Genomic DNA, 19,910 nt, shown 5'->3' with positions numbered 1-19,910 from the left:
AACAGAACCTCCTGAACTTCTTCCTTCATACCATTTGTTAATTTGTATTATTTTATCATGTCTCCTTTCCTAGGTAAGCAATCTCAATCTTTTCATTCTGTCTTCATATGAGAAATTTTCCACGCTCTTAATCACTATGCTCATCTTTCTTGGAATGCTGTCTAATTCTGCAAAAGACAAGGCCCTAGATCCTTCCATCTAAGACCCAGACTCAATGAGCCAACTAAGTGGTAACATTCAAGGGATCTCCATGTGTATAAATCTTAAGATATATACTGGTAAACTGATGTGAATTCAAATAAGTCTTTCTCCAGCCGCACAGACTCTAGTGCTGCCACAAAAGCTAGTTCAATATAATCAAGACGCATCAAGAAATTAATCTTTTGGGGACATGCTCTATAAACCTCATAAATTAAACATGTAGAACCATAATGTATGCAATACTGTGTGGTAGAATTACAGATGTAATTTCAAAAATTGTGTCATGATTTGTTTTAGCTAATGAGTACCCTTGCCACTCTTCAAATATTAATTGGAAAGAAGTTATGATTTATCTAGATGAAATATTCTCTTAAATCAGTGACTATATCTTGAAGTAGAATATGACATGGCCCATCCTCGTGTTCTGTATGACTAATTTTACCATGTTTATAGACTCTCTAGAGTAATAATGGAACATGTCATATTAACATGAGATTCAGATGTCCAGAATAAGTCTGGTGGTACATTACAACATGTCTCTTCCAAGGAATGCAAGATATTCACAGCACACATTGCTATTAACTGGGGATTATCTTTCAATGTGGAGAATCAGATAAATGTTTCATGAGTAGGAAGAAAAAAAACTCTCTTAAAAAGGAAATTATTTATAAAGTAAGCAAAAATATGTCCTTAAAATTACATACTGTATTTTCCATTTGCTATCTAGTCACTGACAGGAGTTCTAATTCATACCAGAAGGCTAAGCTTCTGTCAATCACTAATCACAATCAATCATTAAGAGTTAGCAGGATGTGCTGTTGTCCTTGCAAGTGGGCTGAATGGAGAACATTAGAATGCTCCGGAACTCTGGGGACCACAGACAAGAGTTCTGGACTTGGAGGAGAAAAAAAAAATTAAATGAGAAATAGGAGGTAGCTTGTGCATGGTATATAATTGTGCCAAAAGCTTTTTAAATTGCAAAGCTTCATTGCATAGTGTATCATCCGATACTAAAGACAGTAGGACTGGACATTAGAAACTCGTTTGCAAGAAGCATAAAGTGAAGAAATTTGGAAAAGGGAAATTTGGAAAAATTTCCTAAAACTAGGAAAATTACAGACTTGTCAGTTTTACATTAGCTTGAGGAAAAACATAAAAACTTCAGAAGTTATTTTGAGAGCTCACACAGGAGATCTCGTCCCTCCCCCCAAGAGCTTGTGTTAGGGCACCTATGTTGTTGTTGTAAGACTTGGAAACTATCACAGAAAATTATTGGAATTATTTTTGTGTAATACTGCCAAAGCCAAAGAGACATAGTGTAACTATATTTTCATTTCATGTTTTACATTTTTTAATTTGTGATTTTTAATTTAATTTGTAATTTTATTTATTTGATCTTCATGTACAGCTCAGTAAGTGATGTTCCAAGATGCTAGCTTGATAATACTGTACATTTCATATAAAGAAAAAAATCTTTGACATGTTACTGAACTTCTGAGGACTGAACTTCTGAGGAGGTAGCTTAATATAAATACAAGGTATTATTAACCTGAATTATCTTCACTGAGTGCTTTGATTTAAAAAAAAAACATATTATAGGTTAGTTTTCTGTGCCCAAAAGTTCAAGTAGTATGAAAGCTAAGAAGTCTGGGGCACTAGGACCCTGTTGGGGCATCTGTTGTGGCCCTTTATTATAAAAATATAACATCTAAATAATATTGACAGGTTTGGCCCTTCTACACACAGAGGAGCCTGGGCTATAGGTCCATCAGCCTTTTGATTAATCCCGCCCTCTTAAAGTTATTTTTTTCTTTTGGTCCTTTCTTTACAATAATGACGGTTACTGTCTGCTCCATTAGTTTAATCACATTGCTTATTTATTTTGCTGGTTTATGTACTCTAGTTTGGAAGCTTGTTACACTGTAGAGCTTCTTAGCTCAGGTCTTTCCTTTGCTGTGCAAAATTTTACTTTCTGTTTTCCTGAGACTAGGTATTCTAATGGAAAAAAGTGGTCATTACTTCAGTATGAAAATGAGTGCTATTGCATCCTCATCCATTACAAAAAAGATTTTAATTTTACCTCTAGGTCACTGCCTCAGATTTGAACTTAGCAGCGTTACCAACTCCTGGATGGATAATGACCTGACATAATAAATGATTTAGTGGTCTTATTCCAATCCTCATGCACAGCTCTGGGTTATATCACAAGTTTCCACAAACCACACTCGTTATTGACAGTTTTGTCAAAGATAGCACAGATTGAATAGTTATGGACACTAAACTACCCTTTTAACAAAAAAAAAAATGGTCCACCTAGATGAAGGTCAAGGCAAAACACTGCTGGAAAGCTCACACTACCACTGTCTATGCTGCACCTGTTTTGTGAATAAATGGAAGACTTCAGGTTGCACTGTTATGCTTTGCATTTCATAAGCACCAATTCACTTCTTAAATATTATGAATTATCCAAAATTTTAAAAAAGTGAAAACTCTTTGTTAAGACGACATTAATGGAACACTGCAGAGGTTAATACTAAGAGCCCATGCTTTCATTATTTGTACAGATGGGTTGAACAGGAATAATAAAATAAATATTTCCAAATAGCTGCAGCTGGTAAAAATCTTAGAAGCACAGCAAACAAGAATGAACCCAGTGAGAAGAATATGAAAGAGAAATTCGTGAAGATAATTAAAAATCAGGGCTGGTTAAAAGCAAATGTAATTAATGGTGATAATTATAGAATACACCCAAGAGAAAAAAATAGAAGAAATCTGTAACAACAAAATATGATACTTATACTATACAACTTCTGGTCAGTGTATGTTATCAGTGCACACATTCCCTCACTGCCAAAACACAACAAACAGCTGCAGGTAAAGAAGATGCTGAAATGTAATGAAACAAGATGCATAATACGAGGAAGTGCTGTGTTTTTTAGAGTAAAAATCTGATTAAAAGCTCACCTAGATTTTTAGGGTATAAGTTATATAACAGGTACAGTTGGTAAAGTAATGTAATTTCCAGTAAAACTGACTGGAAAACAATTCTGTTTTGTAACAACCTTTGAGGTCTTGAAAATTTTTTTGTTCTGCATTGGAACAAAACCAAAACCTTCCCGTGAAATGGAATTGTGTTGAAATGTCTGTTTTCAGAGTGAAAGATTCACGTTTGCAATCCCTCACTCTACAGACAGTCTATGCTGGGCCTGAGAAATGACCCCATCAAATTCTTTTCAAAATCTATGTTTTTGCTAAACATTTTGGTTTAGACAAAATAGCATTTTCAACAAGAAATATTTTGTTTAAAAGTTTCCATCTAGCTCTAACATCCACTGATTTTGTGTTTGGTAGCTGTGCAAGCTGAGTAGACATATTGAACTGCAGCAGAAAAAAAAAAGTAAATTTAATTGTATTATAAAGTGGTATGTGGATGGGACTATTAAATATCTCCCTTCCACTTCATGGGTGGGAGTGTTATTCTTATTTTGCATAGCCAGTGAATGCCAAATAAGTGAAAGTCACACCATTTAATCATTACTAAATTTTGCTGAGAGAATTCTATGCAAGCTAGAGTCAGTTACACATCTTTGCTAGGACACTGATTAGGGCAATGAGAAAACTAGAGTAGTAGGCCTAGAGAAGAACATTCTACGAAGCTAGACTTACTTCACGGAGATCTCCTGGTTACCCTGTTATGTTATTAAGTACTTCAGTGTCCATTTTTTAAAATGTGCAAAGGTACAGTGTTACTTAGTGTTTGTGGCTCACACTGATGATCCGTTTTCCATTTGGTTCTTGGAAAGTCAGAGGAATTTTCAATCTGCAGATACATGTAACATTGAGATAGCATTTTTAACTGTGGCTGGCTACTTATTAACCATTGTTACCTAACTCTGAAAAGTCATCCTTGTGAGCATGTATTTGTAACTGTCCCTGAAAGCACTTGCCAATAGCACGATCACCGGAGGACAGACTTCATTTAAATAGCTTTGCCTTATGCCAGCAAGGACTTCTGTAACCAAGAACAGTGTCTGATTCAGTGGACAGTTACTGCAGTCTTGGATATACCTATGGGTTCCTTAATGGAATTCAGTGCCACCCTTGCCAGAAGAACAAATGAGCTCCATAGGAGAAAAGACAGTATTTCCCCTAATATGTTTTCTTCACTGGTTCCTCTGGACAGGGGTGGCTTTAAGTTCCATTAGGTAACCCATAGGAATCCCAGACTGCAGTAACAATGCGCTGAATCAGAACAATGCACCGGCCAAGCCAGGAAGCAAGGAAATGATACTCAGTTGTCAAATATATTTTAGTACAGCAGCTTCACGCTACTATATTGTGAAAACTGGAAATGAGGCTATTGCTAATATGCAGCCTCCGGCTTTGGAAGAGTAACCACAGAAAATCAGTCCTATATTTGTGTAGACAGTAGGCCAATGATATAACAGAGATAGGAGTAACAAAACCTTAAACTACTCCTTAGACACAGTGAAACCTTGTATTATGTTCTCCACTCACTGTGCATGTGCTAGTCTGGATTATTTGCATTTTTGGAGTATGTCATTTGGGATATCTACTAACTTCGATCCTGTGGCTTTTGATTATCTGACTTCATCTTAATGTCCAACCTAGATTCTACTCTCAGCCAGATCATGATCCCATTAAAACTACCATGGACTTCAATGGGCCCAAGATTTGGCTCAGTCTGTGATGTAAATACAACTCCTGCCCCCTTCTGCAACTCAAATTAAAGAACCATATACATACATCCCAAGTTTTACATAGTCTTCATATTTTTGAAATTTAATCCTCATCCATCTTGTGACAGTAAGAACAGAAATCCAATGCTGTTTTTATTACTGCACATTTTAAACAAAGAAATAGTTAACATAAATCACATACATTTAATATGATTTTAAAAAGACAAAAACACCCCCACCTGCTGAGGTCCCTTCCATCCCTTCCCACTTCAGCCTGGCCCCACTGGGAATCTTTCATAGGGTTCGGCGAGGAAGGGGAACAGTACTATACAGCCGGTTTTCTCCCCTTCCCCCATTCAATACTACATATAGCAGATCCATGAGATCTGGAACCCAGAAATGAAGAAGATCTAATCCTAAAATCTGATCTCCACCTAACCCAGTAAGGTGGGAGGAGCTGCCAGCCTCATCTCTGGAACAGCACCCTGCTGTTTATGAATAATACCAAACAGTCATATTAACCAGACGTGACACAGTCCTTCAATGTTTCTATTGAGTCTCAAAGACACCCCCTGGCCAGTAATTTATTTGTGAAATTAAACTCCTGTTTATATTATCCCTATAACACTCCACTGGTCACCTTTTCACCTCCTGAACTGTTCACATGCCTATTGTTTTTGATACCCTACTAAGTTCTTTATTTATTTAAGTCCCTCACCAGGTGCTCAATGGCTAAAGTTGCTTTCACTGTGAGGAAATGTAGACATGTTTGCTTAATCTGAATTGCAATTTAATCCTTTGTATCATTTTAGTTTGTTCTTCTATGAACATTCTGCCATTTGTTCATATGAATATTTGGTAAGAAAACTTTATTTATCCTAATGAGTATAGCTGTGCTGGCAGTGCACATCTCAGGTCATCCAATCAGGCTATAGAAATCATATCACATGAATTTGGTAAGCAATCACACAGTTCAGTAAGTGGAATCCAAATACACTTGGAGTCCCATATACAAAAAGTTTATGAACAACTGATAAGCCCAAATGTATTCATAAAAACTAAACATTATACAATTACAAATAACTAACCAATGTTTAAAAGTTATGCTTAGTTCCTGGACAGTCTGAGTAGAGCTAAAGAGAGCTAAATTCCAGTGAATACATATTTGCCAACATATAGTTCAACCAGCTCTATTTGCTAACCATAGACAGAACTCTCTTCCTCTGCTTGCCCTGGTCTACACTAGGACTTTAGGTCGAATTTAGCAACGTTAAATCGATTTAAACCTGCACCCGTCCACACAGTGAAGCCCTTTATTTCGACTTAAAGGGCTCTTAAAATCGATTTCCTTACTCCACCCCTGACAAGTGGATTAGCGCTTAAATCGACGTTCCCAGCTCGAATTTGGGGTACTGTGGACACAATTCGATGGTATTGGCCTCCGGGAGCTATCCCAGAGTGCTCCATTCTGACCGCTCTGGACAGCACTCTCAACTCAGATGCACTGGCCAGGTAGACAGGAAAAGAACCGCAAACTTTTGAATCTCATTTCCTGTTTGGCCAGCGTGGCAAGCTGCAGGTGACCATGCAGAGCTCATCAGCACAGGTGACCATGATGGAGTCCCAGAATCGCAAAAGAGCTCCAGCATGGACCGAACGGGAGGTACGGGATCTGATCGCTGTTTGGGGAGAGGAATCCGTGCTATCAGAACTCCGTTCCAGTTTTCGAAATGCCAAAACCTTTGTGAAAATCTCCCAGGGCATGAAGGACAGAGGCCATAACAGGGACCCGAAGCAGTGCCGCGTGAAACTGAAGGAGCTGAGGCAAGCCTACCAGAAAACCAGAGAGGCGAACAGCCGCTCTGGGTCAGAGCCCCAAACATGCCGCTTCTATGATGAGCTGCATGCCATTTTAGGGGGTTCAGCCACCACTACCCCAGCCGTGTTGTTTGACTCCTTCAATGGAGATGGAGGCAATACGGAAGCAGGTTTTGGGGACGAAGAAGATGATGATGATGAGGAGGTTGTAGATAGCTCACAGCAAGCAAGCGGAGAAACCGGTTTTCCCGACAGCCAGGAACTGTTTCTCACCCTAGACCTGGAGCCAGTACCCCCCGAACCCACCCAAGGCTGCCTCCTGGACCCAGCAGGTGGAGAAGGGACCTCTGGTGAGTGTACCTTTTAAAATGCTATACATGGTTTAAAAGCAAGCATGTGAAAGGATTACTTTGCCCTGGCATTTGCGGTTCTCCTAGATGTAGTCCTAAAGCCTTTGCAAAAGGTTTCTGGGGAGGGCAGCCTTATTTCGTCCTTCATGGTAGGACACTTTACCACTCCAGGCCAGTAACACGTACTCGGGAATCACTGTAGAACAAAGCATTGCAGTGTATGTTTGCTGGCATTCAACCAAAATCCGTTCTTTATCTCTCTGTGTTATCCTCAGGAGAGTGAGATATAATTCATGGTCACCTGGTTGAAATAGGGTGCTTTTCTTCAGGGACACTCAGAGGAGCCCATTCCTGCTGTGCTGTTTGCCTGTGGCTGAACAGAAATGTTCGCCGCTGTTAGCCACAGGGAGGGAGGAAGGTTGAGGGGGTAGTCACGCGGTGGGAGGAGGCAAAATGCGACCTTGTAACGAAAGCACATGTGCTATGTATGTAATGTTAACAGCAAGGTTTACCCTGAAAGAGTGTAGCGACTGTTTTATAAAATGTGTCTTTTTAAATACCGCTGTCCCTTTTTTTTTCTCCACCAGCTGCATGTGTTTCAATGATCACAGGATCTTCTCCTTCCCAGAGGCTAGTGAAGCTTAGAAAGAAAAAAAAACGCACTCGCGATGAAATGTTCTCCGAGCTCATGCTGTCCTCCCACACTGACAGAGCACAGACGAATGCGTGGAGGCAAATAATGTCAGAGTGCAGGAAAGCACAAAATGACCGGGAGGAGAGGTGGAGGGCTGAAGAGAGTAAGTGGCGGGCTGAAGAGAGTAAGTGGCGGGCTGAAGACAGGGCTGAAGCTCAAATGTGGCGGCAGCGTGATGAGAGGAGGCAGGATTCAATGCTGAGGCTGCTGCAGGACCAAACCAGAATGCTCCACAGTGTATGGTTGAGCTGCAGCAAAGGCAGCTGGAGCACAGACTGCCACTGCTGCCCCTCTGTAACCAACCGCCCTCCTCCCCAAGTTCCATAGCCTCCACACCCAGACGCCCAAGAATGCGGTGGGGGGGCCTCCGGCCAACCAGCCACTCCCCCACAGAGGATTGCCCAAAAAAAAGAAGGCTGTCATTCAATAAATTTTAAAGTTGTAAACTTTTAAAGTGCTGTGCTTAAAGTGCTGTGTGGCATTTTCCTTCCCTCCTCCACCACCCCTCCTGGGATACCTTGGTAGTCATCTCCCTATTTGTGTGATGAATGAATAACGAATGCATGACTGTGAAGCAGCAATGACTTTATTGCCTCTGCAAGCGGTGATTAAAGGGAGGAGGGGAGGGTGGTTAGCTTACAGGGAAGTAGAGTGAACCAAGGGGCGGGGGGTTTCATCAAGGAGAAACAAACAGAACTTTCACAGCGTAGCCTGGCCAGTCATGAAACTGGTTTTCAAAGCTTCTCTGATGCGTACCGCGCCCTCCTGTGCTCTTCTAACCGCCCTGGTGTCTGGCTGCGCGTAACCAGCAGCCAGGCGATTTGCCTCAGCCTCCCACCCCGCCATAAACGTCTCCCCCTTACTCTCACAGATATTGTGGAGCACACAGCAAGCAGTAATAACAGTGGGAATATTGGTTTCGCTGAGGTCTAAGCGAGTCAGTAAACTGCGCCAGCGCGCCTTTAAACGTCCAAATGCACATTCTACCACCATTCTGCACTTGCTCAGCCTGTAGTTGAACAGCTCCTGACTACTGTCCAGGCTGCCTGTGTATGGCTTCATGAGCCATGGCATTAAGGGGTAGGCTGGGTCCCCAAGGATACATATAGGCATTTCAACATCCCCAACAGTTATTTTCTGGTCTGGGAATAAAGTCCCTTCCTGCAGCTTTTGAAACAGACCAGAGTTCCTGAAGATGCGAGCGTCATGCACCTTTCCCGGCCATCCCACGTTGATGTTGGTGAAACGTCCCTTGTGATCCACCAGAGCTTGCAGCACTATCGAAAAGTACCCCTTGCGGTTTATGTACTCGGCGGCTTGGTGCTCCGGTGCCAAGATAGGGATATGGGTTCCGTCTATAGCCCCACCACAGTTAGGGAATCCCATTGCAGCAAAGCCATCCACTATGACCTGCACATTTCCCAGGGTCACTACCCTTGATATCAGCAGATCTTTGATTGCGTGAGCTACTTGCATAACAGCAGCCCCCACAGTAGATTTGCCCACTCCAAATTGATTCCCAACTGACCGGTAGCTGTCTGGCGTTGCAAGCTTCCACAGGGCTATCGCCACTCGCTTCTCAACTGTGAGGGCTGCTCTCATCCTGGTATTCATGCGCTTCAGGGCAGGGGAAAGCAAGTCACAAAGTTCCATGAAAGTGCCCTTACGCATGCGAAAGTTTCGCAGCCACTGGGAATCGTCCCAGACCTGCAACACTATGCGGTCCCACCAGTCTGTGCTTGTTTCCCGAGCCCAGAATCGGCGTCCCACAGCATGAACCTGCCCCATTAGCACCATGATGCATGCATTGGCAGGGCCCATGCTTTCAGAGAAATCTGTGTCCATGTCCTGATCACTCACGGGACCGCGCTGACGTCGCCTCCTCGCCCGGTATCGCGTTGCCATGTTCTGGTGCTGCATATACTGCTGGATAATGCGTGTGGTGGTTGATGTGCTCCTAATTGCCAAAATGAGCTCAGCGACCTCCATGCTTGCCTTGGTATGGCGTCCGCACAGAAAAAAGGCGCGGAACGATTGTCTGCCGTTGCTCTGACGGAGGGAGGGGCGACTGATGACACGGCTTACAGGGTTGGCTTCAGGGAGCTAAAATCAACAAAGGGTGTGCCTGTACATCAAGGAGTATTTCAGGCAGGACTGCACGGAGGGTTCCAATAAGAAATGGTGCACCAAAGTTATCGTTGTTATTGGAACAAGGAGGTTAGCCTGGCCTCTGATTGATACATGGCTAGATTTACCTCGCTGCGCCTTCTCTGTGAGTGACTGCAGTGTGATCTAGACAGGGGAGGAGGAAAATGAGTACAAAACAAATCTGGTCTATTTCTTGTTCTGACCCACTCCATCTATCCTTTACATCTTTGGCTGGCAGCAGATGGTGCAGAAGGACTGCATGCCATCCACATCTCATGGCTGCTTGGCAGAAGATGGTACAGTACGACTGCTAGCCATCTTCATCTCTTGCCTGCCTGGCATAAGATGGTACAATACGACTACTAGCAATCCTCATCTCTTGCCTGCCTGGCAGAAGATGGTACAGTACGACTGCTAGCAGTCCGTATCGCCTGCCCGCTCACCATAAGACGGTTCAATAGGACTGCAGGACTAAAGAGAATGACCTGGTCAAGTCACTCCAAATTTAGTCCCTGCGCCCATGTCTGCCCAGGCGCTCCTGATCGACGTCACAGAGGCGACCAGGAGCACCTCAGACATGACGATGACGGCTACCAGTCGTACTGTACTGTCTGCTGCCACAAGGCAAGGGGTTGCTGCTACTGTGTAGCAATGCCGTACCGCGTCTGCCAGCATCCAGGAGACATAGGGTGACGGTTACCTGAGCGGGCTCCATGCTTGCCGTGGTATGGCGTCTGCACAGGTAACTCAGGAAAAAAGGCGCGAAATGATTGTCTGCCCTTGCTTTCACGGGGGGAGGGAGGGTGGGAACGGGGGCCTGACGATATGTACCCAGAACCACCCGCGACAATGTTTTAGCCCCATCAGGCATTGGGATATCAACCCAGAATTCCAATGGGCAGCGGAGACTGCGGGAACTGTGGGATAGCTACCCACAGTGCAACGCTCCGGAAGTCGACACTTGCCTCGGTACTGTGGAAGCGCTCCGCCGAGTTAATGCACTTAGAGCATTTTCTGTGGGGACACACACACTCGAATATATAAAACCGATTTCAAAAAAACCGACGTCTATAAATTCGACCTAATTTCGTAGTGTAGACATACCCCTTGTGAGAGTGGTGAGAAGCCAAAATTGTAAGATTCTGGCTGTCAAGGAGCAGGAAATAATTTCTAAAGATTTTTTTCATACTTGGATAAATCCTGTGGTAGGCGGTAAGATCACAAGGAAAAGGCACTGTTGTTGTAGCCATACGGGTTCCAGGATATTAGACAGACAAGGTGGGTGAGGTAATATCTTTTATTGGATCAACTTTTGCTGGTGAGAGCTTGTTGTGTAAGCTTGTCTCTCTCATCAACAGAAGTAGATCCAAAAAAGGATATTACCTCACCCACCTTGTCTCAGAAAGAAAACAGCAGACAAGTTGGATGCTGGGTTCCTGATTTTGGACAGATACAGGTAGTCAAGGGAGACAGAGATTCAAACACATGACAGATGTGTATGATTGCACAAACCGGTAAAGTTTATGAATCAGCTGTGATCTCGTTTACACAAAAATGCTTTTATAATGAAATGACACAGTACTTCAAAGATCTAATGTAGAACAATCCACATTAAAGAGTTCAGTTAAGACAACCTGGATAACAATGAGGAAATGGAATATGAGAGGTCACATGGGAAGAATTTGATCCAATTTCTTTGTATTACTTGACTTTGCTCTCAGAATGTTTGTATTGATCAAATATAGGTTGCCTCAATTATCCATGGCTGTATTTCAGATTGTTATTTATAACTCTATTTCTCTCCAAAGTATTTAGTTTTACCTTAAACAAATAATTCAGGACTTCCTCTTGCCTTTTTCTTTTAGTTTTTTCTGATTATGATTTTTCTAAACGTATACATAACTTGCTTTATGTTAAGGGTATCCTAAAAAACACTAAAACAATCAAGACCCCAGAGATATTGAATAACATATACATGAATGATCTTTAGGCATAAAGGTCAGCAATGAAAGTTACCATAACACTCCCTGAACACAAATAATACATTAAGTCAACTCAGCTGAAGTTGATGATATCATCACATCTGAGCTTTTGAGCCATGCAATTACAGGGGAAGGATTCCCACAGCCCTGCCAGATTCCTCAAGGGGATTAGCACTTGTCTGATTGCAACACACACCAAAGACACTGTTAAAATATCAGTGCATCAATCAAGAGGAATTTGGAGGCTTTGAAGTTTGTTTGTTTTTTTTAAAGACAGTGTGGGGAAAAAAGAAGTGATTACAGTTATTAATTTAAGTGCAGTAATGCTTGTTTGGTTTGGTGATGCAGTTTGATGACTTGTGTTTTATTCTCACAAATGATCAGTCATAACAAGTCGGCTTGGAAAGGCTTTTAAAAAAATTTAAAAAGACAATATTGATGATTATTTCAAAGTATTTCAGTTTTACCTGAATTTTTTGCACTAGCAGGAAACTAATCAACAAAACACAAAACAAAGTCAAAATCATCTTTCACCTGACCCTGACACCAGCTGGGACGTTGACAGCAGTTTGGAGCCTGGGTGGGGAGGGGATGGACAATAGTGCTGTCTTTTCTCCCCATGCCACCAGGTTTCATGCTACCGTTAGTGTTCCCTGGTGTCAGGAGTTGCTGAAAAAGCTTAAGGTGTCTGGCTGCTATTATGAATGGGTGTGTAGAACCCTCCAACACCTTTCCCTCCCTGCCTTACTCCACACTATAGCAACTGCTTTATTGGTAAGCAGTCCGAGTTTTCTTAGTTGTGAATTTCTGTCATAAAGCACTCCCTGATCAGCATGACACCCACATACATTTCCTGTGAACATGAAGGCTCAATGCTACAGTTGGCTATGCCAGCCTCATTTAAGTGAACAGGGTTCTATGCCGGTGCTGCAGTATCTCCCTGACAAAGAATTTCAGGCTTTCGTTTGCTAGTCCAGATGTACAGTTCTGTCCATTCTCCACCTATTTTTGACAGGAGCTGAACGAATCAAAAGGTGTTATGTACATGTATTTACACATGGACCACTCATGCTGAAAGTATTAGGATTCACTGAATCTCAATCCAATGAATTACACTACGATTACACAGAATATATACATCCAAGGAGGCCAATGCACTTAACCCCCCCAAAGGATAAGTATCATCACCATTTTATAGTGAGGCAAAATGAGCTCCAGAAAGGCTGAATTACTTCCCCAGCGTCGCTCAGTGAATCAATGGCAGAGTTGCGAATAAAACTAAGGTCTTGATTCAGAATTTAGTTTCTTTGGTTTTTTTAATCTTAAATAAATACACGAATATCCCAAACTCAAAGTCAGGCATCAGAATATAAAATAAATATCCAGAGATTAAATTCAATATGCAGCAGATTTACAGTGTTATGTGGGATGTAGGAGTCCATTCCATTCCCAGTAGCTAGTTTTTTTTAGTGGGTTGGGGGTGCAGTTGTATTTTTCAATTTCTAAAATGGAACTCAAATTTCTAAAAATTGTGCCCAGAAATTATACTCTACCTCACTGGAGCTCCTGCAAGTTTCCCAGAAATCCAGTGATTTCTTCCATCACCTCTCTCTGTCTCACAAGTTAGTCTGCAGTTACTCTCCCTTTCCTTCTTTGCTCCTCTCCAAAGCCATTTACGGACCAAGCAGGAAATGACTGCAATTTCTTGTTTTCCCTCTCATGTCTGTAACCTCTGGACACTGGCATCAGAAATGATGAAGAACTCAAAGTACACAACACACAAAAAATGTATACAGATAAGACAAGGAGTTTTGCTATTCATCTCACTCTGCATATCTGGCTTTAGTGGAGTCCATCATGAAAGCTGAGGAAATAATGCACCTCTCTCTCAGCAAGAAATCCCAGAAGATCCTTGCAGGATTGTGGAGTTTTTTCCGATATTGTGTCCTCCCCGTTTTCTGGCAGAGCAGATCTTGCTCCTTACATGAGTCATCATGATAGCAGATATTACTTTGAGGTATACAGGAGAATCAAGATGTCAATTATTATTTGCTAGAGACCAGACTAGGGAAACGTGACTGTTACATCCCTCCTGAACGCACAGGGTCAGATCCTCAGCTGGTGTAAATAAGTATCGCTCCGTTGGCTCCAGTGGAACTACACTAGTTCACACCAACTGGCCCATACTGTGATGCTGAAGCATTCTTAAAAGCTTGGAACAATATTGTAAAGCTGTTTTTAGGACTCAAATCCTACGCATCCACTCAGAACAGTGAGAGCACAGCAGCTCTGTGTACTGCAGGAGATGGACATAGGCTATGTTGTGCAGGATGCAGAATCTGGCCCTAGGAACATGCAGATTTGAGTTTTCACCTCTCTGTATTGTGTTACAGTAGAACATAAAAAGGACCTAATTGCATCAATATTTCCAATTGCTACAGCATATAAAAATTCTGCACTGCCTTCAAACTTTTGTTTTACCTCTCCATTGAAGCGTGCATCTTGCAGTGACATCTATGGCAGATTACAAAGCAGTATTCCTACTGCTAGCCAGAGAAAACTGTTTTTTTGTTTAGACTTTAAGGTTAAGATTTGCTCACAGTTACAATATGTTTTAATGGTATCTAGTGTAGTTCTCTAGGACATGAACAGAATGATTGCTATACAAATTATTATAATAGGGTCTTAGTTTAATCAGCATCATCACTGCTAAAGGAGACAAAAATGGATGTTTATGTGGATTAATGTGTGGCTAATGCACATGGTAATAATCATTTGGAGTTAGAGACATTCTCAAAATATGAAATTTGAAACATGTTCTGAACTTTCACAAAGTAGCGATTAGGGGTGTTTGGATTTTGGGTTGGGTTCATCTCTGCTTTATATGCCTCAAGACATGTCTTCAAGAATATTTGTGGATTATTAAATATACTTTCTTCCTAACAGGGTGTTCACTCACTGTTGCTCTTTAAATAAAAGCAGTGACCCTACTAGGTCATTTCCAAGATGAGGAATGGTGCAATTTATTGCAGCTTTGTTTATCATTATAAATATAATAAATATTTGGAAGGAAAAGCTTCCCTGTCATAAGAAAATGTAAACTCTAAAAAATTCTGCATAAACAGCATCAAAAGCTCAGTGAGAGATCAATGCCCCATGTGTTTTAGACAGAGGAAATGTAGAAAAGACCTCTTATTTAATGAGAAATTTCTGAGACACTGTACACCTGGGTTGCCACAAAGAGACACAATCCCTCAACCATTCAATCCTGTAAATGTTCCTTCAGGGGGCACTTGTTTCTACTGCAAACATAAATGAAAAAATACAATTGTCCATATCTTACCATTCAGTTTCCTCCACTTTCATTCAAAGAAAATCCAGTTGGGATGTTTTTAATTAAACTTGGACATTATATAAACTTCAGTATTTTACTCAGCCAAAGGTTGTGTCTTTTCAACTGGCTTATATGTTCCAAGCAATTATTTCCCTCTCCCTCTGCTCCTCCATTACCCCGACTCCCCCAAGCCTTTGTACTGCTTCTGAGGGGTGCAGGAAGTACGTATCTGTATTGTAGCTTAAATGAATTATTTCTCAAAGGTCTGTATTAATATGCCTAGTAAGGAATCTATTGGTCAAAAAACATTTCTTGCCATTTCCTGAATCTTTTTTTGTTGTCTGTATTGTTACAGACATACTTGCTGACAGGCATTTTGAAATAAATTACCAAAATAATTGAAACTGGCATAATTATATTGTTATTTTGACAAATAAAATATGCAGAATTTTAAAATATTATCCACAGAATTTTTAATTTTTCGGCACAGAATTCCCCCAGTAGTAAGAGATGTATATTGTACTAGAAGTGGATGCTGCACTTTTAGAAGGACCATCATTTCGATGAATCATTAATTCAGTACTCTAATGCTCATTTTCAAGTGGCATTCCAGAAAGAAGTTAAAATCCCATGATACTTTTTGGTTTCCTAGCCAAAGTTCCTTCACTCATTAAAACAGGATCTATGCCCAAGATTGTATGTGAGGTACTACTACACCTGCTTAGTTTGTTTTCACAGTCACTGAACTCTAACTCATTGCTTTACACAGCACTTCACGAAATCTTGAGAATGAAAAGTACTATAACAAAAAGCAATTCTGTATTTTTACCACTATCCAGGATACCAGAATTTGTCAGCACAGAACTATGGCTTTGCTGCAGTAACTTGTTATGGATTTGAAGACAGGGCCATACGAGCATTGTGTTCCCTAAAACGAAATCCAGTGATTCTTTTTGACTGCACTGCTTCTAAGTATAGCTCTGCAGACAAAATATACCAGCTTTTGTTGCCATTGAGTTCAGCCAAAAGAAAAGGGACCAGCAATTGGGAGTTGGTTTGTTGATTGCAGCAGATGTTCAGTTTTTAGAACACTGGCAGCAGGGAAGACCAGCACAATGAAAACAATGCATCATCTTGTTGGCTTCAGCTAACCACAGTATGTAATTATCAAAGAAGCTGTTACTGTACTAGTCTATGATTGGATAACTGAATCGTTTTGATTATCCTGTGCCAAAATCTTTTTTGCTGTGCTCTGTAGCAGTGCTAATCTGTCTGCATGATCTCAGATATGCATTGTGTAGCAGTGCAAGATTACATCTAGAAGCACCAGACAGGGGGATGCAATGCATTTTGGGGGCCCAATTTCCTCTCTAAACTATATAAGCAATATCTCCAAATATAACTTTGAACATATGACATCCAAATCTGTATCTCTTATTATAAATTCCATTGACTGTTTGCAGCATTCCATGTGAACTGTTTGCAATAAGTTGATAGAGCAGTGGTTTTGATATGTACAGTCAGTTTGAAAACTGTTTAAAAAAAACGGACTGATCAGCACTTCCCAAACTATGCCACATCTTAAACTTGCTTTTTCTTCTAGTAAAACTCTTTCAGTTCACAAGGCAGTATGTTTCCATTACAGACTATATCTCATTTGAAGATAGATATCCACACAGTCCTACACAGTTTCTCCATGTGCCATGTAGTGTCATTTTCATGTATCCCTTTTTTGTTGTTGTTGTTTTGCCTTAGGAGCCCAGCTCCTTCCAAGTCTCTCTGGTGTCTCTGCTGTTTATATACACACACGTTTATTTCCCAGGTGGTCTTGCCAGTACCCAGGACTACAAACATGGCTGGCACGACTGCATAAATGGCCTACATACCCTACTCTGCAGCTCACCCAGATTCCTTCCCTGAGATCACTTCCTCCCCTTCAGTGATAATGCCCCCTGTCCTGGGAAGAGTACCCTGCAGGTACTTAAAGACAAGCCTGGAATGGAGTTGCACTGGTGCAACAGGATTCTCTTCATAAACGTCAAAGGCTGGTAGGTTCCCCAATAAAGAACAGAGTGGGAGGGTTTTAAGGAGAGTAACGAGTGGGAGCATCCATGGTAGCATGACTTCTATGGAGCTGTACTACCAAGGAGCAAGATAGGGAGCAGAGAATCCCAGGGGCAGAATTGAGGCAACATGGATCGCTAGTGGATGTCCAAATCTATGCAGATCTTGATGGCTAAAATCCTAGCTTTTTCTGTGATGAAATTTTGAGAAGTAAGCAGAAGGCTTCCTTCCAGCCCTATTTAAAGAATTCCTAGAAAAGTCCATTTAAAAAAAAAATATCAGAGTTTCCTCTACTCTAAGCAGATTGTTCCCAGAGGAGCCTGGGACCATAGACTCAAGAATAGGATCCAGATCTCCCAAGTTCTTTTCCTCGTCCTGGGCCTTGCCCATCCTTCATCTTATATCTCTTTAAGTAAGTAGTAATGCACAATCGTGGGTATCCAGCATAACCACATTTCCTGAAATGCAATTGCTTTTCTAAAATGTTATAATTATTTTTAATGTGTCAAAAAAGCGCCTTTCAATTTTGAAACATTTATAGAGTTTTGTTGGATCAAGCAAGGATTGGAAGGCTTGGAAGGCGATGAAATGAAGTTTTCTTCTGAGGGATCATGATGCTTGTATTTTTGATTGTTACTCAAGAAACCACAACATGTAGAAAGAAATCTGCCCTTCGAGAAATGAAACAGCTCAATGGAGAGTTTAAAATTCTTTTCCTTTGCTGCCGCCAGCTTGAATATGATAGCCAGTTTCTTCCCCCCTAAGTCAGGTCAACTTGAAGGCTTTAAGAGGAATCAACCAAAAGAAAAAAATAGTGTAGGATATTTTTATCTGAAATAATAGCTGAGTAAATGATGAATTTCAAGATTTTAAAATAAAATAGAAGTCTTAGATTGAAAACAGTGAGGACAATAGCGGAAGGCTGAGTGACTGACAGTTGCTTACCTCCTTCCTGGTAGGTGGAGTCATATCAGCATGATGTAACAGTGTAGATTGTAGAATAGGGAGGGAAGGAGAACAAACATGCAACAATTATATTTAATTCTGCAACTGAGGCTATACAGACTTTAATCCTTTTAAACTAGGGGATAGATAGCATAACTGATAAGAAAGTTCAGACAAGTCAGTTTTTCCCCCCCATTAATTCATCATCTATTTTCATGGTATCATGAGTGTGAATGGCAGCCCTGCAGTCAGCTCTAAAGCTGTCAGGATGACATCTGTACATGTCAAAAGTGGCTGTTGTCTGAGAGCTGAAAGTAGTGGGTTTTTTTAGTCTTACACACTTTTGTAGTCAGAGTCCTAAGGATATCTTTGGGGAAAAGAAACCTTAAAAGTGATAATAATGAAAATATCTTAGATTCTTTCCCTTGTGTTCTGTTAATGAGGTGTTATGATCTCCAGAAAGATAAACTGACCAACAAGCCCTGACTGAAATGTGGAAATAAGAGCCAAATAGGTGGAACCTTTGCTAGCTGGGGAGGGATAGCTCCGTGGTTTGAGCATTGGCTTGCTTAACCCAGGGTTGTGAGTTCAAACCTTGAGGGGGCCATTTAGGGATCTGCAGCGAAAAATTGGGGATTGGTCCTGCCTTGCACAGGGGGTTAGACTAGATGACCTCCCGAGGTCCCTTCTAACCCTGATATTCTATGAACATAGAGGCTTCCTTTAATAAGAAGTATTTTATTTCTTTCCCCAGATGTATAATTAATGAATTATAACAAATGGAAATAGTATCTCCAAAAACTAGAGAGACAAGGTGGGTGAGGTAATGTCTTTTATTAGACCAACTGCTGTTGATGAAAGAGACAAGCTTTCGACCTTACACTGACCTCGAAAGCTTGTCTTTCACCAACAGAAGTTGGTCTAATAAAATATATTGCCTTGTCTCTCTAATATCTTGGGACCAACACAGCTACAACTCCTCTAAAAAATAAAATATATGGGGTACAGCAATACTTCTCCTCTCCTCTCTTAATCAATTGTTTAGACACTCACGCTTCTCAAGAAACATCATTAATCTCAACAAAAAAACCCTTAGAACCTAAAAATTAAAACTCTAATTTTAATGGAAAAGTTAAAAGTGGTCTCTAAAACACCAGTTTGAAACACTACATCAGTACAAAACAGATAACTGGCAATGCCCTTAGAGAAGGGATATGTAATAGAAAAGGTCTTCAAGAGATATTAGCAGAAGTTGGGAGCTTTGTGAAGCTGATGCAATAGCCACCAGATAGATGAAGCAGTACTGCCATCACTTGCAACCTCCACATTGTGCTTTAGCTGGCAAAGAAAAGTGCTTGAATCTCCTGCACAAGAATTCAAAGCTGCACTGCGAAGCACAAGAAAGAAGAAATGAATTGAAAAAGGCAATGCAAAATGAAGGGATGGCCAAAAGCTATTAGATGAAGGCAGTCTCTGCTGTGATAACAAAGGCACAAAAGCCCTAAAGAGTTGGTACTCACAGCCGAGGTGGGCATAAAATCAAACCAATGCTCTAACCATATGTCAGCAGTGGACATGTGTATAGCTAGATCTTTTGTTGCCCAGTGGGAGGAGGCTTTTACACAAGAGATTTCTGAATGCATCCATTACTGGACAGATTTGTACGGCAAAGCT

The sequence above is a fragment of the Lepidochelys kempii genome, chromosome 5, assembly GCF_965140265.1.
Source record: "Lepidochelys kempii isolate rLepKem1 chromosome 5, rLepKem1.hap2, whole genome shotgun sequence".
Lineage (NCBI taxonomy): Eukaryota > Metazoa > Chordata > Testudines > Cheloniidae > Lepidochelys > Lepidochelys kempii.
The sequence above is the reverse complement of the archived record's forward strand: the minus strand, read 5'-3'. Positions refer to the sequence as shown.